The sequence below is a fragment of the Lissotriton helveticus genome, chromosome 8 (assembly GCF_964261635.1).
Source record: "Lissotriton helveticus chromosome 8, aLisHel1.1, whole genome shotgun sequence".
NCBI classification, from domain to species: Eukaryota; Metazoa; Chordata; class Amphibia; order Caudata; family Salamandridae; genus Lissotriton; species Lissotriton helveticus.
This window is the reverse complement of record NC_136069.1, coordinates 618976671-618990527: the sequence shown is the minus strand read 5'-3', so window position 1 is coordinate 618990527 and position 13857 is coordinate 618976671. Positions and strand designations below refer to the sequence as shown.

At 45.8% G+C, this 13857-nt stretch overlaps 1 protein-coding gene across 5 annotated transcripts in view; it reads left to right on the top strand.

The window, feature by feature from the left end:
• The window catches only part of MYCBP2 (MYC binding protein 2), a 1909483-nt gene that overhangs the window by 324879 nt on the left and 1570747 nt on the right, over positions 1-13857 (top strand). The gene's annotated exons all lie outside the window — the stretch shown is intronic.

The following is a 13857-nucleotide window of genomic DNA, read 5'->3' as shown; positions in this document are numbered from 1 at the left end:
AGTACATCGGAAACAGAGCAAAGGAACCGGAATATCGACATCATTAGAACTAACCCGTCATACTAACCTTTGGGAGAGAAAAAAGGAAGAGGGGAGGGGAAGGAAGAGGGAAGAAAGAAAAATACAGACTGAAAAAGAAGAACGCCGCGCCGATACAAGCACCCCGTAGCATGGACACATAAAAGAGCAGGATTATTAGCAACGAGGAGGGGATGGGAGTCGCCATTGAAATGCGGCATAACCACAAGAAGGAAAACAGTGATGATACTGACCCACCCCAATCATGCCATGGGAGGCAGGGACAGACGCGGCGCTCCTACAAGAGACACAAAAGGGCCATAGAACTAAGGAAAATAAAACAGCAGATAAGACCCATCCCACCCAGCACCCCTGCAGAAGGCTACGGCCTACCCCCCCAGCAGCGTGCCTGTCGCCCTAAATCAGAACCCGAAATGTAGTAGAGACAAGAGAGAGAAAAGGAATGAAGAGACAAAAAGAAGGACATGAAGACAGAAAGAAAGAGGAGGGAGGAGTAAAGGAGCAGAGGCAAAACGGTCGGTCTCAGCCCTCCGCCCAACCATACAATCGTAATACATTTAAACGAAAACGACACAATCTCGAGCGTCAGAGAACTTACAAGGGGGTCACCCACAGCACTATGTATACGGGCAACTACGCCACGGATCCGTACACCAGCAATCCACCGGGAGCATTGTATCTCACCACAGGCCTTTCTTAGCCACAATTACCACCCACCACATGACAGCGGAAAGTGAGCAACACGGTGCGGGGCAATCATACGAATGAAAAAAATTGTTATAAAAACGTAGGCCAGTGAGGTCAATCCATAGGCAAGAGAACAAAAGTCCAGGCATGCAGTTCAAGTGTCCCAACAATGTTAACAAGGGCAGTAAAAGACAGGAGTTCGTTCTCGTCGTTCGGAAAAGCGGGGGTTCCCTTGCAGTACAGTAACCCGACCTCATCAAGGCAAAGATATGCAGCAGTCCACCATGCTTCTCGGGCACTCGGGTAGGATCGGGTCCCAGCACGATATCCAAGTCCCCGAACTCCAAACATTGAAGCGCAGGAGGTTCCAAAGCCACTCGCTTGCATACCTGTCGACGGACAGCGGTAGTAACGGTCGTCGTGACCGAGGGGGGCGAGGCAGTGGCATCACTGAGACGAGAGGGGACCATGAAGAACCGGCCACCTAAGATGGCGGCGGACCGCACCGATCCCCCAGGGGCACCAGGGGTCAAGGCCGCAAGCAAAGATCATAATGCGCCAAGAACATCGCCAACTGTAGGCTCACGTACACCTGTCCAGGCCCCCGTGCTGTCCAGCAACCCAAGTCCGCCGTCTTGAGGATAACCGCGGCCTCTCTCGACGGCCGCCATTTTGTAGGTTCAGCCTCGTCACCACCCTCCGCGACTCCCGGATCAGTCCCACAGATGCGGACCCCCCTCAGGTATGAAGGGGGTCCCAGTAATGGCAGCCTTGGTGCAGAAAGGAGAGCCGCCAAAGTCGGGGGTCCGCCTGTACTATCGCTGGCGTGTTTGACGAACAGAGCCCGGGCGCGAGGCTCCAGGGTGGATGGACGGAGCAGCGGCGGGGGGGACCCCTCCACACGATCAGTCCCCGGAGCACCGCGCCCCGCACCAGCCTCACGACCGCCAAGGCAAGCCCGGATCAGGACTACCAGGATGCTCGCACAATGGCCTCTCGCCAGTGGCTCACGCTCTCGGCCGGGGCCGACGGTTACATCAACGCCGGGCTGGGTCCAATAGGCGAGGCCCCGGTCTCATCGCCGCGGAGGCACCGGTCCCACCGGGCAGAACTTCGGAACCGCGGCACGCAGGAGTCTCCAGGTCAGACGGTGAGTAGGAGCAACACGTTACGTTTCTGTTTCTTCACGAGTGTGTCGTTTCGGGGCAGGATATGCAGCAGGATATGCGAGTAAGGCCGGCAGGCTGACGGAGCCGAACTAGAGAGCGACCATTACGATCGCGAGCTTGGCTCCTCCCCCCCAAGACTTGGCTTTTCGAGCAGTTGCATCACTCCCCACCCCCAGCGCCTTGAGACCCTCACGGGTAAAAAAATCAAGCCAGAACAGGGGATTAAGGCTACTATGCCCGCACTGGTGACAAAATCCCTAAAGTAAGTGTGTGTCTAGGTGCAGATAGTCTGGGATACAATCCCCTAGATCCCAATTTTCAAAAAACAAGAAACTTGTTTTACAAATCAAAGTTTGCTCAAGTTGACCCCGCACACTTAAACAGTAAATGTTACAATATCATTAAAGTTGTTCACATTGTTCCAATATCTTTTCAGTCATTCTCCCAAGAATTCCAAAGTCAGGTTTCTTCAGTAGAAAATTCTTTATTCTCAAGAAACTTTTAAAATCAATAGCCAACGCGTTTCGTCCGTGACCGGACTTCTTCAGGGCTACATTAAAAATACAAAACCTAAAAAACAATATATTTACATATGAATAGCATAGACCTATTCACAATTCATCTATACAATGTTTTCATTCAATTAGTAATTTCATCTGAACACCAGACACTTTATGACAAGCATTAGTCAAAGAACTGCTTTGGATATAATACTTCTTTTTACCAGGGAGAATACATATTATTGAAAGGAAAAAAGTATAATTGTCTTTCACATAGATTTACGCATTACAAATCATCAAACCTTTTCATGCATGAGATGACATAAGATTTGCACACCAACAAGTAATAGTTAATCTACATCTTGTAAGCTTTTCTGGTCAATTGTATTTGAGGAAAAAGCACCTCAATAACCTCTATCTCCTTCTATAGTTTTTTAAATTTTCAATCATTGAATACCTTATTTAGAATTCTCTATGAAATGATGCTTCACAATGGTCTTCAAGCTTGAGGTATAAATATTCTGTGAAAGGATAGTATAATCTTAGTCATTTATAAAATCGTTATACCACGCTTTAACATTTAGTTAAACATGTTTCTAACATCATGATCATATTTATGAGCAATCAAATTACATTTCTCTCTTCAAAAGATTTTATAAGTTCATATCTATCTAATGTATGATGGATTGTTTTATGTACATAACATGTTTACTCATTCCTAAGGACAGATGATCAAAAAAGTCATCATTGGTAACACTTATCCTAAGTAGATGCATTTTGACCAACCAATTTGCTACCATTAGTGTGGTAATAATTTATTTAGTAGGGGATGATCAATTGAATCACTTACTTCCATATGTCTAAGGGTTATCGTGATCTCAAGGTCAATCAAGTTTCAGTATATTTTTTGAGAAGATTAAAGTATTAGTGAAAGCCTACAGAAAGAAGAAAAAAATATATATATATTTTTTGAGAGTTTATTTAGGAAATATAACATCACAATTTTCTAATAATGTTCAATATCTTTTCTTCCCTCATAAATATACTAGTGTAGGCGTGGGTAGCACAATCAAATCAATCTTATAAAGAGCAAAATACAGAAGGCCCATTTAACAAATAATCTCCTTTTTTTTGTAAAAGAGAAAGCCACACTGCAAGCGAACGCTATCATGTTATATTTGAAAATAAGAGAACAGCAACAGTCATAATATAAGGTTCATTAACTGCGTAATGATGTAAAATCTATTTACAATTGTACTCAGCTACTAGAAAAGAAAAGAAAAAGTTTTGTCGTATGATGCTTTTGTACTAAGCTACCTAAGAAAAAATTCATCACATAATAGTTCCAGCAACTCTCAGTATGCCGATTGAAACAAAACACGGAACCCCGTCGCCATCTTGAAGTGTAATGTAAAGACTCAAAAAAGGAGTGCGCTGGCTAAGTCAAGAAACTTACTCAACACATACCAGGCTATTGCCTACAACAAGGGTCTGATTGCATAGCCCAAATACCAAACTTTTATCTACTAATGCAAAAATAAGTCAAAACCCTATGTCAGAAAAAAGACCATCCCGTAACACACCCAAATAGGTCACTCACCGCAAGTAGAGTATCGGCGTTCCGTAAAGCATGCGGTCGTCTGGTTCAATGAGTTATCCAAGGTAAAGGTATTTATACTATCTTGAACTCTCATCAACCATCAATTTACAAAGTTAATTGGTAATTAGTGCAAGATAGGTCGTACAAAGATGACGTAAGCACTAACAAGAAGAGATCCGCCATCTTGGAATGATCAAAATATAAAACGTAAACAGACAATATTTATCGAAATCACAGTTCCAAAGGACAAATAATCAAAATATCGCTTTATTATTTTAATGATAGGTCGTGTTAACAATTGTCTGTAACCTTTTTTGCATATGTCACTCAGCGGTAAGCTTATTCATTTATTCTTTTGCGAAGAGTGATCTTAAATTACTAAACGATACTCGCATTGCATGATACAACGTGTATCAACAAGACAACGTAAATATGATTATATGAAAAAAAAAGTACACGTGTTCTAAAGATACGTGGGATGATAGTTAGGTATAGATGCAAAATAAGTCCACTCGATATTGGCCGCCATCTTTACATGGTCAAAAGCCAATACTTATAGTGCGATATGCTGGTCTAATGTGTTTCCTAGTACACAAACGGAGGACATTGACCCAACAACGTGTATCGACAGGGCAACGTAAATGTGATAATATAAAATTCAAAAAAGTTCACGCGCTCTAGCAATAGGTTGTCTGTCTGTTTGTGTGCAGTAAATTTCTCGCGCGCCTCTGTGTTAGGTCTAAGGCTGCTCGCCCACACTACCACTAATAGAGTACTTTGGGATTTATAGTGAGCCCTGTACACTGTTGGGGAACCCTTGGATTCCACTTCCTTAACCCTGGTAGGTATGGCACAGAGCAGACAGGCCTAACTTAAAAAAATGTTTAAATCATTTAGCAGTACCAAAACAAGTAAAAAGTTCACAACACTGTATACATCACACTCCAGTAAAAAAAACAAAAAACTATTTTAATAAATAAATTGATGACCAAAATCCAATAAGGGGAGCCAAAAATACACATATTTTAAATAAAAATAGCACCAAAAACAGCAAAGCACCAACCACAGACAACTGGTTGCCCTACACCGTGACAAGAATAAGGTTTGATTGACTACGATGGAGTGCAAATCAAATTGGTCCCGGACAGAAAGTTACCGTCTCATTTAGAAAGTTTCCAAGACATATAGTCCTCAATGTTCCAAGGGTGCTGGTGCGTTCTAGACAGGCCTGTTGACTAAGGAAGAGGTCTTAGTAAAGTAGTCATCCAAGGCGAAAAAAGTCTGGCATTTGCTCTCAGGGAGTTGTTAAGGACGATGTGATGCTGCATGGCATTGAGCCTGGTGAAACTTTCCACCTTCAAACTTGGTCTCTTTTCTGGAAGTCTTATTTCTTCATCAGGGCAAGGCTATAGCTTAAAAGGGTTCTACATCATCAGATGCCAGTCTTCATCAGGCCTACTGAATGGACTTGCCTACTATGGGAAACAATATAGCGGGAACTGTGGTGAAGTCAGGCCCACTGGCAGATAGGTCCTGGTCCCACAATGGTTCTCTGGGCAAAAAGTTGCCAAAAACCTTTTAAGTACCTAGTTTTTTAGTTTAGACCAGAAGAAGAGTACACTCTGACACCAGCCAACTGTTCCAGGACCTTCAGGAATAGCATTTGGGGGTGAGGACACTCCAACAGAAACCACTATTAGTGTCCAGTGTAGGTCCAGCTAAAAGTGGTCAGCAGGGCTTTTCTAGGGAAGCGGGCTTCTTGCAGCTTTTGTGTCCCTGTAGCTTAACAGGTGGTCAGCCAACTGATCCTTGAAGTCCACTTCTTTGTCCTGGATACAAGTGGGAGCAGGTGTAACTCTTAGGGTTCACCTCACTGGTCACAATAGCAGGTGCTTCTGTTTTTCCCTGATTCAGTTGTGTTCCGAAGAGGGTGCTCGGGGTCGTACATTTATACCTGGCACTAGTGTGTGTATGGAGGTGACTCCAGCCCCCTCCCCAACCTATAGGGAAAAAGTCCCCAGGGGTTACCCTTCCCACTTTTGCAGCAGTTCCTGTGTGCCCTACTGCACCAAGTCCCCAAGTAGGCAGAACCGTTCTTCTGCTGTGCAGAGCTACTGTGCCCAGCATAGCGGTGTGGCCAAGGAAATTAACAACCCGTCCTGTGGACAGTCAAAACCTGTTCTCGTGGCAGGGTCCCTCCCACTGGGATGAGTGCCTGACTGGATAGGGGGACAAAGGTAGGGACAGGCCCAGGACCAGGATTTGACTACATCTGCCTGTGACAGATTAGGCCTCTTTTAAGGTAATTAAGTTCCTCAAAACACCCCATCCTGTCCGATCTGTGACTGGGGGGTAAGTCTCTGAAAAGTTTCTACGCTCCGTCCATCTCCTTGTGTTTACTTTGTTCGCCCTAAGTTGGCAGGGTATGCCTAGACGTGGGTTCCTTGCTCACTTGGTCACTGATTCAAGCTGGCGGTTGAGGGGTGTTACCAGGGTCCCAGGATGCTTGTTTCCAGTCCAGGGCAGACCTGGCTTGCCAGTTTGGGCTGGACTGTTCCCATGAGGACATGGGTAAGGTCTGATTTGCATTTAGCTGGGTCTAAACTGGGGTGGCGAAGGGAGCTAAAGAAAGATGATTAATTCTACCTAGATCTGTGACTGGAGGTGAGTGTCTGAAAAGTATTAGCGCTCCAGCCATCATCTCCTTGTGTTTGTTTCATCCTGTCAGAGGAACAGAACAACGTTCCTCACCCAAGGCCTTTGTCTCAACACTGGGGGCACGGCCACACCTCCTCAAGGAGCTATTTAGCTCCTGGGTGATAGTTGGAAATTCATATAATTGGGCTTCTAGAGACTTGAGGCCAGTTAATGGTGACTTTTTAAAAGTAGGTTTTGTAAATTATAAATGACAAATGTAATTTTACCAATGAATTGGATTTATAATAAATGTTAAAAAGTGCAATAATTAACTTTTTATCTGGTTCCTAAGTGAAAACAACCTTATTTAATTTGATTATATCCCAGTACTCTCTGATGGAACAGTTAACCCTGATACAGTGATACTAGCTTTTGGGACCCTGTCACTTTAAGAACAACGTTTCCATTGAACGTTTACACAATTTTAAATACCATGCACCCTGCCGTATCTCGCATTAGGGCCTACTTAGAAGTAACCTGTTAATATTTAAAAGGAGGGTTTGGGCCTGTCAAAAGGGGTTGACAGGTCGAATTTGCAGTTTAAACTTTCACAGCTAGGCTAATGTTGCCAGGGCTGCAGTCATGTTTTCCAGTGTCACTCTAGTGTTAAGTTTATTAGTTAATTGCGTGGTTACTTAAAATCTGCAATAAAATGACAATATACTAAAGATACAAAATCCATGTTCCATTAATGCCAAATTAGTGTCGATTTTATCAAGTTTAAGACATGTATGTGCAAATGTAATAACTTAGAATTTGTTTTTACCCTGCCAGTTCTGTCTAAGAACTCAAGGGTGAACTGTTTTGAACAACACTTTGTCCAGGTCATGAATGATGATGTATTTTTAATAAAGTGCAAGTGCTAAAAAAGTGCAGCAGATGTGGTCCTTTTTGTAAACATATTTAAGTGAAGATGGATAGTTTCACTGGTGCAGTTCCCCATCAGTCTGAATGTGCCCATGCTTGGTCCTGTTTGTGGGCGCCAAGCTATACGTAGAGTAAAATAAGGTACGAGTGCTAAAAAGTGCAGACCAGTGCTGCAGGTCTGTAAGTTTCGCTAGTGGGCTACCTTTACCTCAACAGGCCAGGAAGGTGTGCTGGGGGGGATCCTTTGCTTTACCTTCTGCAGGAATTTTACACGATAACAGTTCAGCTGAGGGTCCCCTGGGTTGAAGCAGGCCAGCACGGCCTGCCTTCTTGAGGGTACCCCTTTTTGGTTGAAGGGCATTTTCAAGAACGGTCTCCTTTCACTCTGCATTGCTTTAGAGGAACAGATTAAGTGTAGTAGCTCTTCCTTCCCATCCCCGCATATGCAACAGATGGCAGTCTCGTAACTAGAGTGGCAGGTGAACCATTGCAGGTAATGATCCTAGTCAATATTTTAGGAACTACACCTTACCTACAGCTGGGTATCCCGTGATGAAGTATTGTTATGAAGCAAGGTTTTTATAGTTATTTAATGTCATCTATCCGTGCAGGCTTTTTGATAATGCGGCCATGTCCTTAATGACGGAGCTGGTTTGTCTGGCTTTCCAGACCATCTGCTTGAATACGATGGCTGGTGGGGGGGATCCCAGAGTTGGGTGAGCTCTGTGCTTTCCAGTGATTCTTGCATATAGGCTTTGGCCGGTCACAGATTGCGTTCCTGCAGCTCCTTCAATAACATATGATACAATGTATTTGACTCTGGTTTCCTGCTCTTTTTCCAGCATAGAAAGTATGCTCCTCACTTGTCCAGCGTCTGTTTCATTAGTCCACATTCCAGGCGAATCTGTGCCAGCGAGGTCAATCGCGAGAGTGGGAAGAGGCTCCTATAGGAACTCACTATTGCTTTGTCCAGGGTTCTGGCGTTCCGTTTTCTAAGTAGCTCACTCCTATACGAACTTGTCAGAATGAGTTGTGCTCGTGGTATTTCGAGAAGGGGTGTCAGGGAGGACCCAGACAGTTTCTTTCTTCAGAATTTTAATGGTTACCGCCAGGTCGAGCCCTTTCTTTTGTATTGTCTTCTTCTGGGCTGGGAAGGAACCTTTCTTAACTGATGACTCCTAGATATTTGTATTCCTCTGTGCTTTCAATCCGGGAGTTTCCCAAGAACCATGATTGTGTTCATGATTTATTTTTGTTATGTGCCATGGTTTTTGTTTTCTGAAGATTGATGGGTGGGCCATTCGCTAGGGAGTAGGCCTTTGTGATGTCTATCAGCCGCTGCAGCTCCACCTGAGTGCGACTGAGCAGAACCACGCCGTCTGCATAAAGAAAGCTAGATATCGCTGTGCCCCCTAATTTTGAGGCGTGGGAATTTCATGTTTGCAATTGCTCCATCAGGTCTGCCAGAAATAGGTTGAAAAGCATCTGTTCTTTCGACCACGTTTATTTGGGATTTTCTTGAACTGCATTTTGGGGCCTAGCTTAACGCACACCCAAGTGTCCTTGTGGAGCATGATCAGAAAGTTCAGCAGCCTTGAGGAATTTCCAACTTGCTAGCTTACTCCACAACATTTCCCTAGCAACATTTTCATAAGCTGCTTTGAAGTTGATAAAGCAGAGAAATAGATGTGAGTCAGAGCCTCAGGCATTGTCCATTAGAAGTGAAATTGTCAGTATGTTTATAGTGTCTGATGAATTTGACAATCTTGTTAAATAGGCTAATGGTGTTACTGGAGGCTCATTGCGTTGGGTCCTCGTGCAGGGTCCCTGCAAATTACTTTGCCTCGTTTTCGATCAGGGCGATTAATCGGTAGTTGGCTGGAGATGAACTGCTGCCACCCTTAAAGATTGGTGATATGACTGATCCCCATCACGAGGCAGGCAGTACCTGTTCTCCTCATCTGTGTAAAAATGGTGCTAGAGTTTCTGCCTATAGGGTTGGGTCATGTTTGAACACTGCTGGAGGGATCCCATTGGGGCCCGTCGCTCCTTCTCACCACTCTTTAGCTATCTGCCCTGTGATGATATCAATGTCCATCTCATTGGGTTCTTCGGTCCATATCGAGGCTGTGATTTTCTGTTGGTCCTGCTGGGGCCTGTCGGGGCTTTGGGTGTTTAAAGTGATCTTTTAAAAAGTGTGCCCAGAGATATTTGGGTCTATGCCTTCGTGAGTCAGACGGAGGAGGCTGTTGACTGAGGTCCAGAATCTGGTGCTGTTGTTGCACTTTTGGTCTGTGTGCAGTTTGGCCCATAGTTCGTTGTCCTGTTCTCTCTTTATGGCCCAATTCATTTTTTTTATCAGGGTCTTGTGTTGCCTTAAAGCTGCAAGAGCAGTCAGGTTGCCTGTTTTGCTGCAGAGTTCTCAGCATCTTGTTTAGTGTGTTTTAAGCTGCCTGAGTCTAAGTTTTTGTATTGTGTTCTTTCGCTGTTGAGTGATTTTGTGAGAGGATTTCGTTTGATCACTCTAGTGGCGGCACAATGGGTGCTGCATTTCTCTATTAACATTTAAACCGCTATGTACCATATACTAGGGGGTTGCAGGTAAGTTATGTGTGCCATTTGGGAGCATAGCAAATCCAACATGTTTTGGGGTCGGAGCACCTGTACTGGGTGAAGTTCCAGGGCAGTTGAAGAAAAAAAAAGTTAAATCTAACAAAAAGTTGAGGTGACCACACAAGGAGGGGCATTTTCCTACAATTGTGTAACTAATTGATGCCTTTGGCATAGTGTTAGCGACCATGACCTCAGCCCCCCTAATTGCAGAGCAGCAAGGTCTGTTACAGATAAGGTCTACTTAAAAAACAGTGCAACATTGCTTCCACAATTAATACTGGGGGCAGTCGTTATTAGTCTGATTACAATATGCTGGGGTAGCTTTAGGACTAATCTTTGAGCTAAGTTTCAGTGAAGAAGAAAATGTTCCGATTATAATCAGCAATGAAATAAGGACTTAGTAGGCCATGTTTTGGTAATGAGCTGACATTCAGCAATGCAGCTTTTAAACTTGATGGTACCTTCAGTTGTAATCGTGGTTACATAAAAGAAGTACATGTTTCACAAGGCAAAACTCTGTATCCTTCTATGTTACTTGTTTTTAACATGCTGCCTCTAATTACATGCAGTAAACACATGGGGGACGAATACGATGAAGCTCGGAAAGCCTCCGAATGCCGTTCGGAGGCTTTCCGAGCTTCATCATGTAGGCCTTCCGAGCTTCATCGCGGTTTCAAAACAGACCGCCTTATTACAATGAAGGCTGTAAGTTTTAAAATCTGGCCAGACATTCCGGCTGGCTTCCGAGAGGCTCAAGGAGCTCGTCTGCCAGTCAGAAGCGGCACTTAATACCAATGGATGGCATTTTACGCCGTCCAGATTACGATGCTCCGTTTCCAACGGGCTTTCAATGATGGGCTTTCAGACATGGAAAGCCTGTCTGAAAGCGAGTTTGGGGTCCTCTACAGGGCCCCCTTCTAACTGCGGCATCCAGTTAGGGACAGAGGGGGCACCTATGGTCCCCCCTCTTAATCCCTGCACCGTGTGGCAGGCACCTTGAGGTGCTTGCTATGCGGTGCAGGGATGAACACTGTTAGACCTGGCACCATTGGCGTGGGTCTCCCTTCCATTTTTGCTGTTGCCTCATGTGTTTTTCTGGTGTCAGATGCTTTGGGCACTGTGCCACTGCTGTCCAATGCCACAGTGTGAGTGCTCCCTACTGTAAATTGATGTATTTATTAGTGGTTCCATGATAGGTTATTTGGTTTACTTGTCAGACCCTAGTACAGTGCACTGAGTGTGTCCAGGGCGTGTAAATCCAAATGCTGCAAGTGGGCTTGCAGCACTGGTTGTGCCACCCACAGAAGCAGCCTTGTAAAACGTGTCTAAGGTCTGCCATTGCAGAGCCTGCTTGCAGTCTGGTACTGTCATGCTGACTGGGCAAGTGCACCCACTTGCCAGTCCCTAAACCTTCCCTTTTCTTCATATAAGTCACCCCTATGGTAGGCCCAAGGGCAGGGTGCATTGTAAGTATAAGGTAGGAAAAGCCCTGATGTATGTGGTATGTCCTAATAGTGAATTACAGCCATTTTCGTTTTTCACTATTGCAAGGCTACCTGTTCTCCATAGGCTAGAATGGGCTGCTGGATTGTTACATGTTTATAATCGTACCAGACTCAGAGAACATGGTAGAAATTAGAGTTTAGTATGCCTGGACTCAGAATAATAAAATACATATTTTAGTAAAGTATATTTTAATATTCTGTGTTTGCAAATACCACTTTTAGAAAGTAGGTAGTTGCTTGCCTAACCACTTGAGCCCGCCTCTGCTAGGTTGTTTATTTCTTGTCTGGGTTTGTGTGTGACCGGACTGGGGAATTCCAGGAGACCGGCTGGGGCAGCCTGGTGGTGAATAGGGAGATCTGCAACCAGATGGGAGGGAGGAGTTGCACCTGGGACCTGAATAGGACTGTGCCCGCCCCCCACAGTGCTGGCTCCACCCCCTGTGGTGCGTCTGATGTCTCTGCCCTGCACACTGAAAGAAGAGGAGGAAGATTGTCAACAAAGTGCCCCTGGACTGTACTTGCCTTCCACAATACTGGCTCCACCTCCTGTGGGGCGTCTGATGTAAATGTAAATGCTTCAGAACTGGCTTGAACTGGGCGCAGGCCACTCTCCCCTCAGAGAATAATGGATTTTGGGGTGTAAGTATTGGGACCCTGATCCCATGAAATTAGATCACTCCTGGAACTGACAAGAAGAAACCTCTGCTGAGGAGAAGGAACCTGAAGAAACTGAGGAGAGACTATTCCCAAGCTGAAGGGCTGCTTGGGTGATTGGCCTGCAGTGGTTGCCTGGCTGCCTAGAGAGGAGAAAGGACTTTGTGGATTTTACCTTTGCTTTTCAACTTGTGCTAAAAAGATCTCCAAGGGCTTGGAAGAGAGCTTGCCCCCTGACCGAAGTCCCAGGACCAGTGGACTTCACCAGCCTTTGTGAATTGCTACTATTCCAGTGACACCGCACTGAGCAACGTCCGCCTCGAACATCGCAAGCGCTGCGCTCACCGACTCCGTCTCGACTCCGTCAACGAGCCGTAGCCTGCACCGCGACTGGAAGGACACCGCAACGTGCAACGCCTCGCTACACCGAATCGAACTGGTCTGACCGACGCGGTCACTGCTGCTGACTTAGAGCCCTGTGACCGCACCGGAGTTAGGCACCACCTCGCACACTTCGCGACGCACCGCCCGACTCGCACCGCTGTCCGGACTGACCGACGCAAGCTCCCGAACTCCGGCTCGAACGCCACACCGTAAAGCTGGAGGCACTGCAACGAGCAATGTCCGCCCCGAACAACGCAAGCTCTGAGCTCACTGATGCCGTCAACGAGCCGTAGCCTGCACTGCGATGGCAGGGACACCGTGACCTGCAACGCTTTCTTTTCCTGCACCCCGACGATCACTGGAACTGGCTCGCACATCCGTGCCGGCCGCCCCAAGGAAAAGGTACTGTGTTTGAGTCTGTCGACATTGGAGTGGGCCCGGACCGCCGCGGTCCGCTGGATTTGTTAGACTCTGTGTTCTTTCAGCACACTGTAGCCAGACAAGGCAACCGACTCGCACAGAACTTTGATTTACACCGTTTTAACCAGAACTCTTGAAATTTGATAGTACTGTTGACTCTCTTTGTCGTGTATTGGTCTTGTGGTAACTCTATATAAAGTATAACTTATTTTTGATACAAAACCTTGTGTGGTGTTCATTTGTAGTGTTGTCACTGGGTTACTGTATGTAGTCACAAATGCTTAACTTACATCGCCTCTGAACTAGCCTTGACTGCTCGCGTCACGCCGCCTAGAGGGTGAGCAGGGGTTATTCTAAGAGGGTATATCCCTTGCCCTGACTGGAGGAGAGGGTCCCTGCTTGGCACAAGTACCTACCTGCGCCAACCAGAGACCCCCAATTCTAACAAACACAAACTCCCCTTTCTGTATGGGAGGTTGTGCTGCAGCCGGTTTCCGACTGCAGCACAAGCTCCCATACAGTAAAGGGAGCTTCGGTCGCATCATAATTCAGTGGTCGGGACCCCCGACTGGAGGTCAGTCGGAGCAATATACGGGACAGTTTCGGGCAGACCCAAGTCCGCCCAACATCTTAATAAGGCCCATGATGTGTGAGGCTGTGGTCCTTGGGACCATCACCAAGCCATGCAACCGATCCCACTTCATCTGCAGTGTGCCTCGGGA